Below are 8,267 nucleotides of genomic sequence, written 5' to 3' on the forward strand. Positions count from 1 at the left end.
AATGATGTAAAAATAAACTTTTTAATAAAAAAAATGATAATATTCTAAATAACAACAATAATATTCTTATTATTATTATGGGCCCTCCCTGCTGATACAATGAGTTAGACACAGTACTGCAAGGGAGCCGCAGCCACTTCAATGTGAGTTAGATCCCAGCCCCAGAATTGACCCACATGGCGCAAAGACCTCCCCTTTCTCACTAGCTGCTCCCCTCAGAAGTGTATTTCAGTAAATCCACCTGCTCTGCTCCTCACTCTGTCTCTGGTGAATCCTCTCATTCCCCCACATCTCTGAACTACACACCAGGTCTTTTATGCATAAATAATTTTTTAAATAATTTTTAAAAAGTTGAAATTGAAGAAATAGAAAATCACCTCATAATCAAATTAATTTAACATAAAAACATAATTGATAATGAAATGCAAATTGGAAAGCCACCAGTTAAACCTTTCCTCTGTCATTAATCACACCCTTACGTCAGAACTATAACTGAATAGGGTTTTCTTACTGTACAGATGTTCACTGAGGGTAATGAGTTTGAGACTGTGCAAATGTTTTACAGGTTACTTTAACCAGTATGAGTGGTATTATTATCTATGAATAAAAGTAACTTTCGGGCCCTCCCTGGTGGTGCAGCAAGATGGAGCGCTGTACTTCAAAGCTAAGCCAAGCCGTGGCTGTGGCTGCTTCAGTGTAAATTCAAACCCTGCTCCGGAGGGATCCACACGGTGCAGCAGGCCTCACCTCCCCCACTGCTCCCCTCAGCAGTGAACTTTGTCGATCTGCCTGTTCTGCTCCCCACTCTATAGTAAATCCTCTCACCGCCCCTGCATCTCTGGCTGTACTCCATTTCTGTATGCATAAATTTAAAAATCTACATAAAAAAAGTAACTTTCAGAAAAAATAAACTACAACTCAACAACAACAAAACCAAATAACCTAATTAAAATACGGGCAGGTGATCTGAACAGACACTGCTGCAAAGGGCCTCCCTGGAGACTTAACAAAAGGTTAAGTCTCAAGGGAGCTAACCCACACATGGCATAGCAGATCTCTCCTATCCCTCCTGCTGCTCCCCTTAGCAGTGTATTTTATTAGAGTCACCTGTTCTGCTCCTCTCATTCCCCGCACTTTTGACCTACACTACAATTCTCCTACACACAAATATATGTGTGTGTATACACACACATATACACACAAATAGCCAATAAGCATATAAAAAGATGCTCAACATCATTAATCACCAGAGAAATGCAAATTGAAACTACAATGAGATATATTCCCTCACACCTAGAACAGCTGCTACCCAAAAACAGTGTTGGTGAAGATGTAGACAAATTTTAAATCCTTCAGCATCACTCATCAGACTGTAAAACAATACAATCACTATAGAAAACAAGGTAAGTGGCCCCTCCATGTGGTGCAACAGTTGTTAAAGCAAGGCACTATGAAGCTAACCGCAGCCACTGCAGCCTGAGTTCAATCGCCAGCTAGGGAGGAGACCCACATGGCATGTCAGACCTCTTTTGACATGCCCACTGCTCCCCTCAGCAGTGTATTTCAGTAGATCTACTGTTCTGCTCCCCACTCTGTCTTTGGTGAATTTTCTCATTCACTGCATCTCTGGCCTGTAAGCCAGTTCTGTGTGCATAAATAAATAAAACTTTTTTTTTTAATTATAAGAAAGAAAAGAAGGTAAGTATTCCTCAAAAAATTAAAATGTGATATTAAAAAAAAGAAAACACCAGAGGCCAGCAGGCGGAGCTGGAGACAGATTTGCAACTTGTATCTTTAGTATGGTCTTATTTCTCCAAAAGGGACATCAGGTCTGTAAGCTGAAGCTTGACTCCATAGGACAACAGAGACCTATTCAATCCATCCTGCTCAGTTCTCACTAGGTGATACTCTTAAAACTGAATGAACATCAAGAAATACTTCAAAGGCCCTCCCTGGTGGCATAACAGGTTAAAGCACAGCACTATGAAGCTATCGCAGCCACTGCAGCATGAGTTCACTTTCTGGCCAGGGAGGTGACCCACATGATGCAGCAGGCTCTTCTATCTCTTCTATCTTGCCCACTGCTCCCTTACTAGTGTATTTCTGTCAATCCGTCTCTCCTGTTGCCCACTCCGTCTCTGATCAATTATCTCACCTGCCCCCCCCAACCCATATCACCACATTTCTGGCCTATATCCAAGTTCTTAAAAGCATAAATAAATAAAATCTAAAAAAAAAAAAAATTTAATAAAAGCCAACACTTCAAGGTGCTCATAACCCAACAACCAAATCCTATCCTCTGAGGTCCCTTAAATATCAAGTCACTTCTATCACCTATTACCCACCAGAGATTTTTGTAACCAAGCTCTTCAATCCATGAGTTTGAAGCTGTCCACCCTTACTCTTTGTAATTCAGTCTCACTTTGCCTTTGATAAAACTCCTGTGAAGCAATCATGGGAACAAGGGAACAAGCTTGAGTTTTCTTTTCATATTTTGAATCACAGCCAGGTTATTAAAAGGATTTGAAAGAATAAATAAAAATAGAACTACTGTATGATTCAACAACCTTACTTCTCAACCCATCTCCACAGCAGCACAATTCACAATAGCCAGGAGATGGAAGCAATGTACATTTAAACAAAATGAGGTTTATGCCTACAATTGGAGTATTATTCAGCTATAAGAGAAGGCGACCCAGTCACTGCTACAACATGAAACTTGAGGACATTATGCGAAGTGAAATAAGCAAGCCATAAAAGACAAATACTGCGGCATGATTCTGACCATGAGATACTTATAACAGTCAAACTGATAGAAACATGAAGTAGAAACATGGCTTATAACAGTCAAACTGATAGAAACAAGAACTAGAGAACAGCTACTGGAGGGTTGTTGCTCAAGGGTGCAAAATTTCAGTTGTTCAAGGCGAAAAAAAGCTCTGAGATCTACGGTACAACATGGATATTTAACATCATTACACTGCACATTTAAAAATGGCTGGGATGGTAAGTTTTGTCACAAAAAAAGGAGGGGGGTGAAAATTTTTCATGGGGGCCCTCCCTGGTGATCACTGGTTTTAGCACTGCACTGAAGCTACTGCCTGCAGCCACTGCAGCATAAGTTTGATCCCTGGCCAGGGAGGTGACACACATGGCATGGCATGATCCACATGGAGTGGCAGACCTTCCCTGTCCCATCCACTGCTCCCCTCAGCAGTGTTATTTCAGCCGATCTGCCTGTTCTGCTCCCTACTCTGTCTCTGGTCAATTCTCTCACCACCACCCCCAACCTATGGCCTGTACCCCAGTTCATGCATGTATAAATAAATCTTTTAAAAAAGAAAGAAAACCCCCAAGGAAATAATGACTCATCTAATCATAATAATCATTAGCCATTAGATATACAGGAACAGTGTACCTTTTCAGTGAATAAATCTGGCTGACACCATACCCAACAAGTAGACAGCATTGCAAATAAGAGAGCAAACTAAGATCAGGGAGTCCCCATCACACTAATGTATTTTCACTAGGACTAGTAATGTCCTTCCTGATGTAAGGACATATCCACATACATATGAAGCATGTCCACCAAAAATATTTGATCCAAATTCAATCAAGCTTCTACAGATGTAATTTCCATGTAGCAAAAGGATTTGAAAAATAAGTTTAATGACCTTTTATGCGTTAAATCAGAAAAATCCCAAAGTGAACATTTTTTAAAGATTTTTTAAATATTTATTTTTATTTATTTATGCATATATATAAGAACTGGAGTATAAGCCAGAGGTGCAGGGACCGGGGTGAGAAGATTCACCTGAGACAGAGTGGGGAGCAGAACATGTGGATCAACTGAAATACACTGCTGAAGGGAAGAGGACTAGACAGGAGAAATCTGCTGCTCCATGTGGCTACATAGCCCCATGGCTGGGAACTGAACTCAAGTGCAGTGGCTGGCAATGGTTTGATGACACTTTGTCTTTAATCTCTGTGCCACCAGGGAGGCCCCAAAGTGAAAATTCTTTATAAAGTCTACTCCAGATGTAAAAATAAACTATTAAAGAAAAAAAAAGTATGCCAGAGAAAACAACAAGGATATTGTGTTTTCATATGATATTAGCTGGAGACTAGTTTGAAATTTAAAAAGGCAGAAAGTGTAGAAAAATTGGTGTTATTTAAAAGAAATGCATCCTGAAGTTTTTAGGGGGATAATATTTACAATTCAATTGGTTGAAGCAGCAGGGCAGCTAATACAAAATGCTAGTTAGCAACAGCTAAATCTAAATAAGGGCTAAGTAGAGGCCCTCCCAGGTGGTACAATGTATTAAAGCACAGCACTATGAAACTATCCACAGCCACTGCACTAAGAGTTTAATTCCCCAACCAGAGAAGTGACCCACATGGCATGGCATGATCCACATGGAGTGGCAGACCTCCCCTGTCCCATCCACTGCTTCCCTCAACAGTGTTATTTCAGCCGATCTGCCTGTTCTGCTCCCTACTCTGTCTCTGGTGAATCCTCTCACTGCCCCTGTACCTCTGGGCTGTACCCCAGTTCTGTATGAATAAATAAATCTTTTAAAAAAAAAACTTTTTATCTTTGAGATAAACATTATAAATAACTTTTTAAAAAAGATTTATTTATGTATACAAGAACTGGGGTACAAGCCAGAAGTGCTGGGCAGAGGGGGGGTGGGGGTGGGAGGGGACTCACCAGGGACAGAGTGGGGAGCAGAACAGGCAGATCAACTGAAATACACTGCTGAGGGGAGCAGGGGGGAGACTGGAGAGGTCTGCTGTGCGATGTGGTTCAGCTCCCTGCCTGGGGATGGAGCTGGGGGTGATGGCTGTGGATAGCATTACAGTGCTGTGCTTTAACCCCTTGTACCATCAAGGAGGCCTCTAACATTTTTATATACAAGAAAACTAAATTCCAGAAAAGTGAATTAACTGACCCAAAATAAAGAAGCTATTTAGCTGGGCACTCAAACCTAGCTCTGCCTACTGCTGACATCCATGCCCTTTCTGATTCTATTCAGTTCTGAACATTTATATGCACTCGAAGAAAAGGCTCCTGACAAAAATTATAGTGTCAGTCACTGTACCAAAAAATTACTAACAATCACTAAGGGTCACAGTAATGATTAAGATCTTTCCAATATAGTACTTTTAAGTACTTCTGGTTATAAGACTAGTGTAAATCATTTACAAATAAAGAAAAGTGCTACCAACAAGCTGAAAAGTTTGGAACCTATATCACTAACAAAGACAAAAGTCAAATTACCTTTAAGTATTGAAGCTATAGTCAGTTGACATCACACACCATGTATCAACAGAGAAACTTTTCACCAGCCACCCCCTAATCCCAAAATACAATTAGCATCTCTTGGGAGTTAAAGCCTGGACACAAACTCTGGAACAATACATGGCAAGAAAACCAGGACAATCTGTAATCTTAAACAAGAAATCCATAATGTTTAAACAACAAATGAAAATTTCTAATCTGCAGGCTTCTGTTGATACTACTTTATCTAAAAACACTCAAAAAAGTCCTAGTCTTGTGCTAAGTAACTTCAAAGGATTACATAAAAACAAGCAAATGTGAACATTTTTTCACTAGTATCATTGTCAATGTATTTGCTATAGTTATAAAGCTTTGTTTTAACTTTACTTTCTTTTTCTGAAATATGAAACCATTTGAACTGTTCTGCCAATAATCAAGTTAACAAGGCTTACCCAAAGGAATGTAAAAATTAAGGACTTAATGCTTAGCATAGTTCTAAATCACAAAAATATAGTTAAAGCCTTAGGTCAAGATAAAACTGGAGAGACAAAAATCTGCCCTTTTTTTTCCCCAAGCTAAGAATGTAAATTAAGCTAGCAACTTCACACAAGAACTTATTTCTTCCGGAAGCATTGAGATGAAAAGCCAACTTTCTACCAAAATTCTTCCCAAGAATACAGAAAGATAAAAAAGTTTCCCTAAGTTTCAAGACAAATGGCTAAATATGGAACTTCAAACCTAAACACAAATTCAAATGGATACAATATTTTACCTCCTTCTAGACAAAAGACCAATTAAAAAGTGCAAAAGTATCTCAGAGTAACAAAATATGGGTGTCAAATACAATTAAGACTAGGAAAAGAAAAATGCCACCAGGGGACAATTAACAGTTTCCTTTTAACAATCTCGGAAAGTTTTATTTGAATTAAATAGATCTACCAGAGCATCATGTTCAGAGGCAAAGAACACTGCATGCACTAGATCTCTAGAGTGCACTTAAAAGTCAACTGCGCTCCCAAAAGGAATAAATAAACACAGACTTTTTTTGTTCATACTCCAATGTCTTCCAAAGTTCCTGAACAGTTAACTTAATGTCGTCTGTCTAGAAATGATTTCAAGACATAACTGACAGGCTTTCTGCTTGTACTTTTCTGATTTAATTTCAACAAATCCCAATTACGGTAATCATTATTGAGCAGTCTCCTCCGCCTTTCTCCACAAGGACCACAAATCACAGGGTTACAATTAAGTACCAACATTTATTTACTTTCGTTTCTTTTTTTTTTTTTAAGCGGTCTTTCTGAGATCCCAGTATCTAGCTGCAAAAGATCACTTCAAATAGGAGACGGGGAGGGAGTTATTAAGGCCAACTTGTAAGAAGCATGATCTACAGCAAACAAAATAGCAACGCAACTATTCGAAAGGAGCTGGGGTTTTGCCTGTCAAGTTGTGAACTTGTCCTTGTTACAAATGCCCATTTCAAGCTAAGATAACATGGTGGTTAAACCTTCCACTGATTTGGAGGTTTTGCATTAACTTCCTGCGACCCCTTCAACCAACCAACCAACCGCTCAAAACTATATACACTGCATTCAAAGGTCGGCCCCACCTCTCCCAGTCCCACCCCAAATCTCACTTTAACACGCTTTCCTCCCAAAACTTCACGTTCCATCCCCAGCCTGCGCTGCCTACGTCTTCTGGTGGCCACCGGTCCCCCAGTCAAGGCCTTAGTCCCACCATGCCCTCCTTTCCAGGTCGGCCTCAACGCCCAGCCCCGTCCCCTAACACTTGAACCTGCCTCAAATAGCCCTCCCGAGGTCATACCTCTCCACTCCTCCAACCGGTCCCCAGGCACCCCTCGGGACACCCCTCCGGGCGCCCCTGTAGGCGCCCAGCGGGCCCCCAAAGCACGCAACGGCCGAGCTTGAAAATGGCGGAGAGCGCCGCCGCCTGCTGCAGGCAAGGGGTCCGTTCCGCCGGGCGCTTACCCACTGAAGCGGAGCAGAGCTCCTAGTGAATGACGAGCAAGGTGTCCGTCTCCACGGTCAGCAACGTCTCTTATGTCTGGCTTCCTCCCTCCGCCCCTCTCACTCCCTCTCCTCCAAAGGAGCAGACGCCATCTTCCCCTGTGAGCCACCGAGCGCACGCCGTGGCGTCATCACGCACTGGCAGACGGTACTACGTCACGTGCGCCTGAGCCGCGAGGGTCCTGGTCCCGGCTCTGCGCATGTGCCTCGCTGGGGGCGGGGTCTGGCCGGCTCCCCACGCGGCCCGGCTGAGCTCTTTGTTCTCGCGTAGAGGAGGTAACGTCCATGGAGTGCGAGAGGGTGGTGAGGGCTGTCGCTGTGCTTACGCTCATCACGTTATGCGTTAACCCTAGTTTTCTCAAAAACATTACGTTTTCCAAAATTTGAGCAAGAACTGTGTCGGGAGCAGTGGCCTTGTCAGTTTGCTGGCGAGACTGCTGACCTTGCTTAAGTATTTTTTCATCTGTGAAATGGGGTCTCCTAACAGCACTTAAGAATTTAAATAAAGCACCTAGCAGAATCAAGCACGCAATCAGAATGTATTACCCAATGCAAATTTTACGTCTGGGTTATCTCCTTCCCTCAAAGTCAAAGGAAATAAAAAATACTGAGCCCAGGGGTACAGCCACTTTGGAAAATAGTCTGTGAAAGCTAAATAAGTACACCCTCCCCCTGGACCCAGGGATTCCACTCTTAGAGGACTGAGTGCATCCACCAAAGACCTGGGCAAGAGGGGATTTTCACGGTGCTAGTTATCCCTGCAAGCGGTAGGTGATCCTAATCTAGCAGGGTTAATTAAATGAGTAAATTGTGGTACACAATGAGCTATTAGGCAGCAACAGGGAATTACTGATGCACATAGCAACGACCATAACAATATCCCAAATACAGTACATCCCAGCAGTATATGGATGAGTTCAGAGAGCAGCGTCAAAGCAAGCAAGTTCCCTTTTCACTTT

The 8,267-nt window shown here is 42.0% G+C and overlaps 1 protein-coding gene across 2 annotated transcripts in view; it reads right to left on the reverse strand.

Moving 5' to 3' along the window:
- The window catches only part of WDR33 (WD repeat domain 33), a 104,582-nt gene extending 97,170 nt beyond the window's left edge, over positions 1-7,412 (reverse strand). For both annotated transcript variants that reach the window (XM_012734186.1, XM_004694882.2), the window contains exon 1: positions 7,270-7,412. The gene's annotated coding sequence lies outside the window, so the exon portion shown is untranslated. The remainder of the gene's footprint in view (positions 1-7,269) is intronic.
- Positions 7,413-8,267: the final 855 nt, after the last annotated feature.

Source organism: Condylura cristata, unplaced genomic scaffold (genome assembly GCF_000260355.1).
Source record: "Condylura cristata isolate star-nosed mole 26May11 unplaced genomic scaffold, ConCri1.0 scaffold00049, whole genome shotgun sequence".
Taxonomy (NCBI): domain Eukaryota; kingdom Metazoa; phylum Chordata; class Mammalia; order Eulipotyphla; family Talpidae; genus Condylura; species Condylura cristata.